General features: G+C 36.9%; 2 protein-coding genes across 14 annotated transcripts in view; one reads left to right on the top strand and one right to left on the bottom strand.

Moving 5' to 3' along the window:
* The window catches only part of TbCMF46, a 218,625-nt gene that overhangs the window by 185,751 nt on the left and 17,077 nt on the right, over window positions 1–15,797 (top strand). The gene's annotated exons all lie outside the window — the stretch shown is intronic.
* Window positions 1–15,797, bottom strand: part of LOC137239812 (uncharacterized) — a 49,941-nt gene that overhangs the window by 33,033 nt on the left and 1,111 nt on the right. The window lies entirely within an intron of this gene.

Genomic DNA, 15,797 nt, shown 5'->3' with positions numbered 1-15,797 from the left:
CATTCCCAATATGACTTCATCAACAGTCTCCGCCACAATGAATTTGTGTAGAACCATGACCTTCCCAATTAAGACTTCACATATCACTTCTCCCTGGACTTGGTTAAACTCGCCTGTGACCGTACACAACCTTGCTCCAGGTAACGGTTTTACTCTCCTGTTGACCAAGTCAGATCGGATTAAGGACTGAGATGCGCCCGTATCTACAGTCAGTACACGCTCTTTACCATCCACATTCCCTCTGATGGCGAGACTGCTTGATTTCCTTCCAATCTGCGACACAGATATCACAGGACATTCAATAGCCGGGGCAAGTTTTCGTTCTTTACATCCGACACGCTCTTGCTCATTTTCGCCAGCTTTGCGTTTACAGCCACACAAGTTGGAACTACCAGGACCAAGATCGCAATGACGAGCAATGTGGCCGGGCTTCCCGCATTTAAAGCATTTGATAACTCTTTCACTCCGATTTTGGGATCCTTTCAGCGCCTTCAATATTGCGTCTACCCACTCTGGCCTTTCTACTTCCACACGGCGTGCGTTGAAACTGACTTACACAGAAGCGAAGCTGCTTCCTGAATCAGAGCATGTGATACCATTTCTGTGAATGTAGGTTTTGGGTTTGCGTATGTAGCTCGCTTCGTTTCCACGTCCCGTATGCCATTTATAAAGCTCTGGATTTTTAACCTGTCGGTGTATTCCACAACTAAATGTGCCAGCCTTTCAACATCCAACGCAAACTCTTGCAATGTTTCACCAGGCCTCTGGAAGCGGTTCAGTAACTCCATTTGGTATATCTGTCTCCTATGCTCAGTTCCGTATCCGCTCTCTAGAGCGCCCATCAATGCTTCATAACAGTTCCGTTTGCCCTCTGGAATGGTTTGTAAAATCTCAGCTGCAGGCCCTTTCAATGCCATGAACAGTGCAGCAAGTTTATCTTCCGCATTCCAGTTGTTCACTGCTACGGTCTTCTCAAACTGTAGCTTAAAGACCTGGAAAGCAACAGAACCATTAAACGTTGGGGATTTTACCTTCAGAGTAGACGTTGAAGTTATTGGACGGTTCAATTGTATCTCCTGAATACGATCTTTTAAAGCATCTGTCTCGGCCTCCATTTTATCTTGTCGACCACTGAACCCTTCCTGAAATTGCATTAGTTTCTCTTCCATACGCGCTTCCCGTTGTGCAGAGATCTGCGATGATACCTGGGCTGAAATTCGTGTCGACATTTCTGATATACGTGCCTCTTGTGCTTCAATTTTAGATGTTATTTCTGACGACATTTCTGAAATGCGTGCCTCCTGTGCTTCCATCTTGGATGTTATCTGTGTCGACATTTCTGAATTACGTATTTCTTGTGCTTTAATCTTGGACGCTATACGGTTCTCCTGGGATTCCAAATGTGATGACATTTGTGACGACATTTGGTTCAACACTGCTAGCATCGCGTTAGTGTCAACACTTGCCAATGGATTCGGAGTCTCTATCTTCTCTTCCACTTTAGTCGCTGGCTCTTCAACATCAGGATAAAAGACATACTCGTATACATTGACTCCTTCCAACTCTAATACCTCTCGTAGCCGTGCTAGAAGTTCGATCTTATTGCCGGTTGTATTCAATCCACGATTCTCCAACTCCTTTTTCAGTTGCTGGATCGTTAATTCACTTAACTTCGCCATGTCCTTGATGTGCTCTGCAACACTGGAATTTATTCAACAATTCCTCTTCTGACACCAATTGTAACGAATTTAGTGCAATTCCTCTTATCTGCAACCTTCTGCCAACGTTCGAATCGCTAAACTTTTGAATAAATAACTCCACAATTCAATAATGCAAAATGGCCTTTATTAGACTACTTTCAAAACAACACTTCTATTGCTCCCCAGATAACGTCTTAAATCAAACTGATTGTCGTGCCTCTACTGTTGCTGCCTTTTATACTGTCTGGTTTCCTCGTTGCATATTTCCAGGCTTTTCTATTCTAGAATTTACTAGTCAGTTATCAGCTATAAAATTACCAGCTATAACTAGGTTTATAGCTTCTCATATGCGCATGTATATGTGAGTGATACTTGCACAAGTTATTGCCTTCTTTTGTGAGGATCTCAGATAAGATATATTTCGTGTTTGTGCGTCTCTTCTCCGCTGCTCGTATGGACATATGGGTAGACATAATGATTTATTTAATGATGTGCATACAAGTCACTGCTTAGCATCGGCTTAGAGATGATAGTATCCCTTAGTGTTGTCACGATATAATACCTAAAAGTAGTGCTTTTGATTGTGCAGTTTGAATAAAGTCTCCTATTCGCTAAGTTTATTCAAATTTTGTATAGGAAACCATGGAAACATCCTGAAATTACATATTTAACAGTGACTACGACACTTTTGTGAATTGCATGTATCACAATCAAATAAAACAAAAATTTGGTCCTTTTTTCTGAGGTTTGGTCCTTTTTTTCATAAATTTTGGTCCCAAATGAAAACATGGTGTGGCAACCGTGGTTGAAAACTAATGCAACGGTCTTCGGTATACTGTGCAGTTCGTACAAGCTGCCAAATCACTGCGGTGATATCAGGCGGAATTGGTAGTCGTAACCAAGGCATCATACATATATAGATTTATTCAAGTTTTCGTTTTGGATGTTTTATTCACTGACGATTTGAATGAAAATGCGTATACTCGTCTCCATCCTTCCCTCTTTTCTGCCATGAAATATATATTTCGAAATAATTTCGAAATCATTCCATAACAATACTAAAATCTTGAAATGATTCGGAAATAGTTTCGAAATCATCCGTAGAACCAAGCAAAGGAGGTCCAAAACTATTTTGAAACAGTCCGTAGAAATTCCATAAATGGCGCTAAAATAATCCCCTAATTTTATCCAAATTATCCAGAAAACATGGCAGTAGCAATCGAGAAAACTTGTCCAAAATATTCATCGAATTATACCAAAACAATCCCGAAATATTAGCAATGATCTGGGGACAGTGCTAAAATGATCGGTACCGAACTAATGGTAAATCCAAAAAAGAACTACATATAGAGCCGAATCGATTCCGAAAACAATCCCGAAATTAGAAGTGTCCCCCAAATGCTCCCAAAACATGATTTAGAAAAAGGTTCGTAGGGACTCGAACAGACATGAAGAGATCCCGAAGAGTTTCGAAAATAGTCCACGGAAGGGAGGAGAGACCGGCACTGCCCACTTTTTCACAATCCTTAGATCTCAATATATATGACCTAGAATCCAAATAGACTCAAATTTGAGAAAAAGTAAAGTAAACGAGTATTTAAAAAAAAATAAACTCAATTAAATTTTATTTTGAAGAAAGCGTGAGTAAATCAATAATAATAGAAATAAGCCAATCACGCTTATGGATATACACTAGGGTGTGCAAAAAAATTAGTATCTTTTTTCGCTCTCACCAGAAAACATCAGAGAACATGTCCAAACAAACATTATGCTAAAGGCGTAGCTCTTAATCTTAGTTTTAAGAGGTCCTCCACTGACTATATAAATAACACGGGAACTAAGGTGTTTAACATTATTTTGTCCTGCAAAGTCTGAAAACATTTTTTTATTGTTGATAAAATAAATACATGGATATTCTAAACAAACAAGCCAACCGATACTGAAGTTTTCGCAGATCTTAAAAACTATTGAAGATAGAAAAACAGTTAAATAGCAATTTTGTAGTTCGTATGACGGCTGACAAAAAAAGTCATCATGAACAAGCAATGCACTCACTAAGTTTTAACAGGTGTCATACTTCCTCTCAAGAGGAGACTGGAGGGGCGACAGGGTGCAAACCAATCACGAAATTTCAGTTTACACCGACGGTTCCAAACTGGAATGCGGTGTGGGAGCTGGTGTCTTCTGCTAACATCTTAAGGTGTCGCTCCGTCTACCCAATTTTGCAAGTATCTTCCAAGCGGAAGTTGTGGGCATAGAGAGGGCGTGTATGCTCCTGTGTACACAGATAGCCAAGCAGCGCAGCGTTCATGGCGCTTATCTCCCCCATCACTTCGTCTAAGGCCGTCAGCAACTGCAAGAGGTCGCTTCAAACCGCAGCTAACTTCGAAAAAATAACCATCATATGGGTATCTGGTCACAGGAGGTTACGGAGAAGGCAGACGAACTTGCAAGGGCAGGGGCACTGCTGGAGGCCGCAGAGGCAGTCGAGATACATTGTCCACTTACATCAGTTAAAAAAAACATACATAGCAGACTCAAGGAGCTAGCTGTCTCCAGCTGGTACCCCTCAGACACCTGCAGGATAACCAAGCAAACCTGGCCGAATTACGACAGTATGAGAGCAGAAGAATAAAAATTTGTGTTAAAAACTCTTCGTTCTCATGGCAAAACTTCAAGTTGCGTGGAGGAACTCTTAAAGCTTAAATTAAGTGCTCCGCCTCTGACACTCTCTCTCTACAGATTATCTGACGATTTCGGGTGAGAGCGAAAAAGAAAATATCGTCACTTTTTGGCACACCCTAATATACATTTACAAGAAATCAATATACTATTATTGACACTTGCAGGTGCACAAAATTTAACAAAGGGAGTAGATTCTCTCTCATTTACTTCAAGAATATACAACTCACAAGACACATTCACCATAGACAGTCAAGGTTAAATACATTATTGTTTGTATTTTTTATTATTCAATTTCAAATAAGTACTTATATAACTGTATACAAAAAATAAAGCCTCTTAAATAAATATCTACTTATATGCATATGTACATATGTACATATATGCGCAGTGACAAATTTTAATAGATTTTTTTTTTTTTTTGGTGTAGGTCTCTGGTTTATTGAGATGGTCCTTGAAACTCGAAAGCAATTTTTCAAGCGCGGACGATTTTTTTAATTTTCACAGTCCCTGGACCACCTAGTTAAAACTTGTTTGCATTGTTGTTGTTGTTGGACCAGTGCTTCGCGACATCCAATAGGTGCGACCGATCACAAGTTGTCATTAATATCCTCTAAGTCCGAGGAAACTCAAAGCGTGGACCAGAGTGAGAGGGGTGTTACAGGCATTGGTTCCACATTGCAATTAAAAGGATGGTTGGTGTCATGTGTGGACACATTTCAAGCATGAAATGCATTGTTTATGTCGGATTGATTCTGGCTAGGTAAGAGTTTAACCTGTTATAGTATCCTGATCGAAGTTGAACTAGAATAACACTCGTTTCCCTAGGTAGAATGCTTTCCTATTCTACGAATTCAAGGTATTTATCTTTAAGAACAGGGTTCACCAGGCAATTCTGGCATAGAGGTTCGACGCCTTTTTGTGGATATCACGCCGACCAAGGGCTGTATTTTCAGCTTCCCAACGAAGTTTCAGATCTCTGAGCTATCGAGAAATTCCTTAAAACCCGAGAGAAAAATTTCCAAGTTGGACGTTTTTTTAAATTTTCACCATCCCTAGATCACCTAGCAACGTTTTTCTCCCTCATATTATTTTTTCACCTGACTCCGAAGTGTTTTCGAACTTCCAAGCAAGGGTCTCCTGGAATTTAGTCAAAAATGGAGTGCAAGAGTATCCAATTTTGTAGGAAAATTGGCGCTAACACATCAAAAGAAATTAATATAAAGATGTAAAAAGGGGCGATGCCACGCCTACTTACAAATAGTTTTAATTTACCAACCTACACTATTACTCTTATTTTTTCTTCTGCCTCAGCCCTCTGCATCGTTCTCAACCGCTCTCTTTAGTGTTTATTTCCTATTTGCCTTAAATTCCCTCACTTTCTCTAACTTTTTAACTGTTTCTTAATTTCCCACTTCTTTCCACCCTAAATTTCTCTTCTTCTATTTCCACTACCCATCCGTCCCATTTCACCTCAATTTCTTCCATTTTCATTCCAGAACCCTTTCCCTTTTCAGTAACCTTCCTCATTTACTTCTTCCAACTCTCCACCTTCGTCCCTCTGCCTTTCGTTTCCCACAAGTTTATTTCCGCCTCCTAATCCCCTCCCTTTTTTGTGCTTTCAAGCTTCCATTCCTTTCTCTCTCACCTTTCTTTGGACTTCTCTCCTCTTTCTTTCTCTTCCTCTCATTCTTATTTTCTTTCCTTCTCTTCCCCATTCTTCCCTTATAACTTCGTGACTTTCCACTCGTCTCCCCGTTCCTATTTCCATTCTCTCCCTTTCCCTGCGTCTTTTTCTTTCCGTCTGGATTTTTTCCTCCCTCTGCATTTTCCTTTCCCTTTCTATTTATTTTCCTGCCGACGTCTACTATGTCAAAAGTAATAATCCGCTACAAATATTTGCCTCCTTATGAAATCTGAAGGCGACTTACTTCTCTGGGTGCATGTGAATGAGTGAGCGCACTTCGGGTCACTACCGCAGATGCGGCTGTGGACAGGATAGGTACCCGTTACCTCCGTGTTTGAACAGAAAGGCTGGCTGTCTTTGGAATATCCGGTTGTTCTGTGCCTTTACAACAAGAAAAAAATTGATACAAATAATAATATTGTCAACTGAATTTCCTACTTTAGCGCCCGTTAACATATATACATACATACATACGTATTTACATTTGAACAAATATGCTGAATTTGACTTTAACCAACGAAATTGGATCGTTATTAATAATTTAAAGTGAAGAGGTATACAGAAATAAAGTAAAAGTAACTGTGGCATTGACATCTCTTTCCGCTGATCTAGGAAATATGAGCGCGTGCTTAGTTACGTATGTAGGTGACCTATAAAATTTTTAGGCACCATTCATGCAATTGTTCTCATGTATGTATGCATGTCGGTTTATGAAACCACATTTTCATTCAAATAAATTCTAAAACTTTTAAACATGTTATTATTGATTTACCTAAACTCTAACGTCTTTGTGGTTTGTCATTGACCTCATTTACACATGCACATACCTATATGTAAGTATGTATGTATGGCGTCTATTACATGCAGTTAACATCCTCAGCCCGACTCTTGCGTGATCGTGTGTGCTCTCTGGGCAACGCGGAAGGCCCTTATGCAAGATACCGCAGCAAATCATGTAAAGCCATTGCTCAAGACAGAAGGAGAGGCAGCTTCCAATAGGCCTGTGAAATATGGTTTATGGCTTAAGTAATGACTGAAGTTTTGCAGCGTTTATCCACCAGGAAGTTCGACTTCGATCGGTTATCGAACGAAGCGTCCGAAAACTACAGACTATCAGCCGAGCTGATCAAATGCATAAACCAATATTATGCGTCAACTTTGATGGATAATATCATCGGACGAGAGCCTGCCTCCATATTTGAAGTTATAACTTATAAGTATGTTCTGCACAAGCCACAGGAGAATTAAATGCAAAGTCGACGAACTCATTGGACCCTTAATGTGGCTTCAGATCTATCAGCAGATCTTACCGGCAACGGCACAATCTTGTATAACAGTCTGGCAATTAAAAAATGTGAAGTCCTCTCTGGCCTTAAGTCTGTAATCTGTCTTGAAGTTTGGCTCGGAAATGGTGTCGATAGATAGATGAGTTTACCTTTGAAGTATGCGACATTAAAACTTCTCTGGAAGATTTACAGTCCTTACCGTGAACTCCACGTCGTGTTTCGGCGAGATGTTAAATTATAAACTATATGAACTTTACGAAGATATCTACGTAGTTGCCTTTCCTCTGAACCTTCTTAGGGGACAAGCTCTGTTTTACGCAGTCATAAGCGTCTTTAATAAGAAGTTTTTGGATTACTTTAGCTCAGCTATAGTGGCAATTTGTTTAAGTTGTCACAGTTTTCTTTCTAAATGTTCTTGGAATTCGCTCTAGTCTGTTGGTCTAGAGTATAAAAGTTACTCCCTTCTTCTGAAACTGATATACGCTGGTCTAAGAAGAATGGCCTACCAAGAACTTCCCAATCATGCCTGGACGTATCAAGAACTTTGCTGGATGCCGGACCAACATATGTAGGGACAGTACTCTTGTTGGCTATCTTCAAATCGCTTTGTAAGATGTAACAAAATAGAGATTCGCCTCATCATTTGTATCGCCGCCTCTCCACGCGTTGCAGTGCGCATTTGCATCCGCGTCTATGACCAACAGCCCTTCTTCTTACACTAGCCTCTTGCTCTCCACTTTCGGTATAGAGAGGAAAATAAACAGAAGGCGAGAAATGGGAAATTCGAGATATTTCACTGTAATAAGCCAAATCTCTCTTCCCTCCCCCTAACAACCTACGATGCCTAATACTTATGTTCAAAAATCTCTGAATATTATAAAAGTATCGAAGCCCTCAGTCCAAACGCTTATGAGGTGTATTGATAAATTCTATTCGGATTTCACACTCTTTTAATTGGATACACTTTATAATCCCGAATTTCAGAATACTGACAATTTTCAGAAATCCCCACAAGTCACAACCCAGACATAACAAAATCCCGACCTAACGGAATCCCGACTATGCAAAATCCCAATAACACACAATCCAGACAAATTTCGTTATCATACATAACGCCTACGCGGAAAGGTGTTCAGCGCAGAAATACGCGTAGCCGGTGTTGCATCGGGTAAATGCTGTTGTGCATAGATGTATAAAATTATAGAAAAATACCGAAGATGTGAATTTTTTAATGAAATACTCGTGATCTTCCAATTTAGTCACGACGGGATTATATATTTCGGGATTTTGTATTTCATTATTTCATAAGTCGGGATTGTTTTATACACCTCTTTGAAATATGCAACAGAAATGTCTAAAATGATGAACAATACTAAAGATGATGTATATTGGAACGATTTTCCGTCATCCCTTGTCAAATTTGGTTTTGAGACAAACCGGTTTCGGCGTTGTGCCATCATCAGTGTCGATTTTCGTGTCGAACGAAAATCGATACTGATGATGGCACAACGCCGAAACCGGTTTGTCTCAAAACCAAATTTGACAAGGGATGACGGAAAATCGTTCCAATATACATCATTTATCCACCCTGTCGGAAAATCAACCAAACAAGATAAGTCAATACTAAAGATGTGTATTTGGTATTCAGTCACGCGTGATATCCCAATTTACACGTTGTCGGTATTAGGTCGTGTCGGCATTATGTGTTTTGGGATTTTGTATTTCTTTTTTGAGATTTGATATAATGGCTGGAAAGTTTGATCCCACTGCCAGGTACTTCTTCAAACTTGACAAATAATACAATAATATTATTTTAGAATTAGGTCTTGACAAAAATTCCAAGCTTGATATTCTTCTTGTAACTGTTCTTCCTTATTTTTATATCCAGGGCAAGTTGGCCCTTTAGTTTTTTTTTAACTTATATATATATATGATATTTAATTATTTAGACAAACAAAATCGGATAAATGAAAAGAAACAGGTGGATACGACAAAGTAAAATATAAAATTTTATAATTTCCTCAAAAAGTTAAAAAGGAATAATACTGTAATTTATTAAAAATCAATTTTTGCTTCATTAAAGAAGTTAAACAATTGAGTTACTTTGGTAAGATTCATATTAATCAAAATATCATTAAAAGAAAAATTATTGATAAATAGATCATATCGTTAGCTTAATGTGAAAATGTGCTAAGTCACTTTACGAATTTTACAGGAGACGAAAAAAACTAAATAATTTATGAAATAACCTTTTTTTTCAAATCTGTGAATAAAATCTCTTCGGAGGTTATCGCGCCTTACATTTATTTATTTATTTTATTTTACAGGAGACGAAAAAAACTGAATAATTTTTGAAATAACCTTTTTTTTCAAAACTGTGAATAAAATCTCTTCGGAGGTTATCGCGCCTTACATTTATTTATTTATTTTATTTCTAACGGTTCTGATCTGGACTCTTTTGCCGTATGGTGCGCAGATAATAACTTATTTTTAAATTCAAACAAATGCTGTGTTGTGTCTTATCCCATAAAGACAACTGCCACATACTTTATCTACAAACTAAATGCTAAATCTCTTAATCGTTGTCAAGAGAGTAAAGACTTGGTTGTAATTTTTGACTCCAAACTCTCTTTTTCTAGTCACATTGATTTCGTTGTTTCAAAATTTGTTGCAATGGTTGGGTTCAGTAGACGTAACACCATTGACTTTAAGGACCCTATGACGTTGAATGCACTTTATATATCCTTGGTCAGAAGTGGTATTGAATATTGCTCAAAATATGGAATCCTTTCTATGAATCTAACTCTTATAAAATTGAGAAAGTTCCAAAAATTTTACAAAATTGCTTTACGTATGCTTCACAGGCCAGAAGGTCTCCCATCTTATACCAGCAGTCACAAATTGCATGGTCTTCAGGATTTGCATGACAGAAGAACTTTTATCTCACTCATGCTTGCCTATAATGTAATAAACTTGCACATAAATTGCTCTGATTTATCTACTTTGCTCATTCCATATATTCCACTGCGTGATCTTCGCCATAATAGATTATTTATTGAAATAACTCATAAAATGAATTATGCTATGAATGAACCTATAGCTAGGACTATACATCCAGCAAATCGATTCAGTAGCGTTATTAATTTTAATAACAGCTTATATGAGTTTAAGCTTGAATTGTTTTCTATGTTTAACTAGTCTGTAAGGAAGCATGTAGTTATCGATATGTAAGAATTGAAATAGATTATAGTCAGCGCAAAGCATTTATCATAAACCAAAGGCATGTCTCAATTGGGTAAATCCAATTTCAGGGGGTTGCCAGCACAATATATAGCTTCGCCAACCCAATTGTCAACTCACCTAACCATGGCGAATCCTGTTTCATTGACAGCCGAGGCTCTGGCGACCCCAAGTTCCTCATGGAACTCGGGGGTGTGAAGGGCGGGATTGCCCAGAAGGTTTAATGTGGTCATATAAATTGTTCCCGAGATGGTCGAGCTAGTAGTACCTAACTAGTGCTTTGTTACCGGAACGTACCGGATCTATATCCGGCAAAGGCCCTTCAACATCGGTAACACTCCCCTTTATCGTTAATACAACAACAACAACAAAGCATATACTTTTAGATTGAATGAATTAAATAAATAAATAAAATACGCGCACAAAGAAATTACTAGTAATTAGATTTATATTATTGACAGGTTGACTTAGCACATTTTTTTTAACAGCTGACGACTTAGCACATTTACTCACCATTGCCCACAGCACGTAAAAATTAAAAATTTAAATATTTTTTTTTGTGATCGATGTATTTTGAATTCAGTTTTTCAAAAAAAGTGACTTAGCACATTTTCACATTAAGCTAACGATATGAACTACTTAACTCGGTCAAAAAACGACAAACAAAGGTCTTATGATAATTATACTTCATCAATCAATTCACACCTACAATAAGGGGAACTGAAAGCTCCAATTTTGTGTAAATATGATTTATCATATGTGTGACCAGTTAAAATTCTGTTAATTCTTTTAATATCATAAGGAGACAAACTAATTTTACGAAACCAACAAAAGTTTTTCTTTATATTAAAAATGGACAACAATGGAAACAAATTTGAGTGATCCTTTGAATAATTTAAATAATTTAAATAAAAGGCATCAAAAATCATATTTCTTAAAATTTGTTTAGCCTCATCAACAGTGAATTTAACATTTTTTAAAACACCGTCATAAATAGCCTTATTAGCTAATTCATCAGCTTTCTCATTACCATAAAGGCCAACATGACTAGTTGTCCAAATAATATATGGGGTATTCCATCCCATTTCGACCAATTTTGAACCCGACCCCTTTAGAATTGGCTGAAAGTTTTTCTTATTTTTCTAGCTTACGAAAGACGTTTTTCAGAATTTTTTCAAATTTTTTCATCCAACTCAAAAAAAGTTATGAATTTTTAAAAAAACACAGTTTTTGTTTTCAAAATGCTATAACTTTTTCAAAAATTGACCGTTTGGGATCTTTTTTTTTTAAATTTGTTTTTAAACGTGCTTTTTGGAAAAAATACAAAAAAATTTTAAAGTTTTTTTTTTAATTTTTCAGTTTTTCGAGATTTTTCGAATTTCGCCATTTTTTTTTCTCATAAAAAACCTCAATCAATTCTGCAATCATCCCCACTAATCCCGGAGTGGGACGATTTTTTTTTATATTTTTTTTTATTTAATTGAAAAAAAAATTTCAAAAATAAAAATTTGTTTTATCAATTTTATTTATATAACAAAAAAATGTAAGAAAATGATTTTTTAGTATTCTTTTCTGGATGAAAAAATTTGAAAAAATTCTGAAAAACGTCTTTCGTAAGCTAGAAAAAGAAGAAAAACTTTCAGCCAATTCTAAAGGGGTCGGGTTCAAAATTGGTCGAAATGGGATGGAATACCCCATATGTATGTTATCAAATTTACTATCAATAACACAAGTATACACGGTTTTGGATCTAGACAACTAAAAGTCGCTTTTAAGACAATTTATGACGCTGAATCCGATTCTTCCTTCCGTCTTTTAAGATTGATTCTAGTTTTTAATACAGTCAATAAATTCATTTTTAAAGATTTTTGTCAAATAATATTCATTTTATTAACTTAAAAGTAACAAATCAGAAATGAAGATTGGTGGAAATTTGCCTTTTGTATTGTTTAGTATCTTTTTCGCGTATTAGAGTCCAACAGTAGTCGCTCATCATGCCTTTATCCCGAAATCCTTGGTATCGTCTTTCAATTTTGGCTAGATCGTGGTGTAGCCGCTCTCCTTGTTTGTCGCTCGTATCACCCAAGTTTTCAGGAAAAAAATAGAGATGGGAATGAAGAAAATGCTTCTTTGGAGACATTCTAGCTCCAATCTTTCGATAATTTTCCAACATATCGCCAATCATTTCCTTAAAATTAGGGGATTTGTGATTACCAAGAAAGTGGTGAACGATATTTTGACAAGATGCCCATGCGGCTGCTTTATCGGGCGTTAAACATTTTGCAAATTTTTTATCAGCCATTAATTTTCTAATATCAGGTCCGAAAAATATTCCTTCTTTGATTTTTGCATATGATAATTTAGGAAACAACTTGACTATGTACTGAAAAGCCGGTCCTTCACGGTTTAATGCTTTGACGAAGTTATTTATAAGGCTTAGTTTAATGTGAAGAGGTGGCAGGAAAATATTTTGTGGATTTACAATGTGGTTCAGCGGAGACATTTTGCTGTTCAGGCTCATATTGAGTACGACTTTGCCATTCTTTTCTCACATAATGATGTTCAGTTGCGCGGCTATACCACAAGCATAAAAAACCACAAAATTTGGTGAATCCAGATTGCATCCCAATTAAGATAACCTGTTGAAATAAATTTCGGTATCCATAACTTATGAGTGTCGGCTACTCTGAAACCAAAGTAGTGCACATACGCATCTTTGAGCGCATTTGTTATTATTTTGCCACTTTTTATAATCATGTAACAACCACAAACGTAACAGAAACATTTTGAATCAACTTTGCAACACTGTCTCTGCATTTTTATTTGCTGTAATCACTTATATTATTTGACAGTTACAGTTGAAATGACTTATCAAGCAGTGGCACTATTTAAAAGCTGCTATAACAGCACAATGGTGCTATCATGCGACAACTAGGAAACTAGAATCAATCTTAAAAAACTGAATACAGATTCGTATTCAGCATATCAAGTATAGTTAAGAATCGTTCTTATCTGCTCAGATCCAAAAGTTGACCTGAATTTGTAAACTTGTGTAATTATACTCAGTTGAGCAGAGCTCACAGAGTATATTAACTTTGATTGGATAACGGCTGGTTGTACAGGTATAAAGGAATCGAGATAGATATAGACTTCCATATATCAAAATCATCAGGATCGAAAAAAAATTTGATTGAGCCATGTCCGTCCGTCCGTCCGTCCGTTAACACGATAACTTGAGTAAATTTTGAGGTATATTTATGAAATTTGGTATGTAGGTTCCTGAGCACTCATCTCGGATCGCTATTTAAAATGAACAAAATCGGACTATAACCACGCCCACTTTTTCGATATCGAAATTTTCGAAAAACCGAAAAAGTGCGATAATTCATTACCAAAGACGGATAGCGATGAAACTTGGTAGGTGAGTTGAACTTATGACGCAGTATAGAAAATTAGTAAAATTTTGGACAATGGGCGTGGCACCGCCCACTTTTAAAAGAAGGTAATTTAAAACTTTTGCAAGCTGTAATTTGGCAGTCGTTGAAGATATCATGATGAAATTTGGCAGAAACATTACTCCTATTACTATATGTATGCTTAATAAAAATTAGCAAACTCGGAGAACGACCACGCCTACTTTTAAAAAAAAAATTTTTAAGTCAAATTTTAACAAAAAATTTAATATATCTACAGTATATAAGTAAATTATGTCAACATTCAACTCCAGTAATGATATGGTGCATCAAAATGCAAAAATAAAAGAAAATTTCAAAATGGGCGTGGCTCCGCCCTTTTTCATTTAATTTGTCTAGGATACTTTTAATGCCATAAGTCGAACAAAAATCCACCAATCCTTCTGAAATTTGGTAGGGGCTTAGATTCTGGGACGATTACTTATTTCTGTGAAAAAGGGCGAAATCGGTTGAAGCCACGCCCAGTTTTTATACACAGTTGACCGTCTGTCCTTCCGCTCGGCCGTTAACACGATAACTTGAGCAAAAATCGATATATCTTTACTAAACTCAGTTCACATACTTATCTGAACTCACTTTGTATTGGTATACGAAATGGTCGAAATCCGACTACGACCACGCCCACTTTTTCGATATCGAAAATAATGAAAAATTAAAAAAATGACATAATTCTATGCCAAATACGAAAAAAGGGATGAAACATGGTAATTGGATTGGTTTATTAACGCAAAATATAACTTTAGAAAAAACTTTGTAAAATGGGTGTGATACCTACCACATAAAGTAGAATAAAATAAAAAAGTTCTGCAGGGCGAAATAAAAAACCTTTGAAATCTTGGCAGGAATACTGTTCGTGGTATTATATATATAAATAAATTAGCGGAATCCAACAGATGATGTTCTGGGTCACCCTGCTCCACATTTTGGTCGATATCTGGAAAATGCCTTCACATATACAACTACCACCACTCCCTTTTAAAAGCCTCATTAATACCTTTAATTTGATACCCATATCGTACAAACACATTCTAGAGTCACCCCTGGTCCACCTTTATGGCAATATCTCGAAAAGGCGTCCACCTATAGAACTAAGGCCCACTCCCTTTTAAAACCATTAACACCTTCCATTTGATACCCATATCGTACAAACAAATTCTAGGGTGACACCTTTATGGCGATATCTCGAAACGGCGTCCACCTATGGAACTAAGGATCACTCCCTTTTAAAATGCTCATTAACACCTTTCGTTTGATACTCATATTGTACAAAAGCAATCTAGAGTCACCCCTGGTCCACCTTTATGCCGATGTCTCGAAAAGGCGACCACCTATACAACTACAACCACTCCCTTTTAAAACCCTCATTAATACCTTTAATTTGATACCCATATCGTACAAACAAATTCTAGAGTCAACCCTGATCCACCTTTATGGCGATATCCCTAAATGGTGTCCACCTATAGAACTACGGCCCACTCACTCATAAAATACTCTTTAATACCTTTCCTTTGATACACATGCATTACAAACACATTCTAGGGTTACCCTCGGGTCATTTTCCTACATGGATATTTTCCCTTTTGTTGTCACCATAGCTCTCAACTGAGTATAGAATTAACAGTATTATTTTTAAAAATTTGACATGAAACTAAACTATCAGTGAAAATAACTACATTAGAGCAATTATTAACAAAGGCAACATCAATAGCTTCTTCTTTGGGATTTTGTT

The sequence above is a fragment of the Eurosta solidaginis genome, chromosome 2 (genome assembly GCF_040869045.1).
Source record: "Eurosta solidaginis isolate ZX-2024a chromosome 2, ASM4086904v1, whole genome shotgun sequence".
In the NCBI taxonomy this organism is placed as follows: Eukaryota; Metazoa; Arthropoda; class Insecta; order Diptera; family Tephritidae; genus Eurosta; species Eurosta solidaginis.
This window is presented reverse-complemented; position numbering and strand designations above follow the sequence as displayed.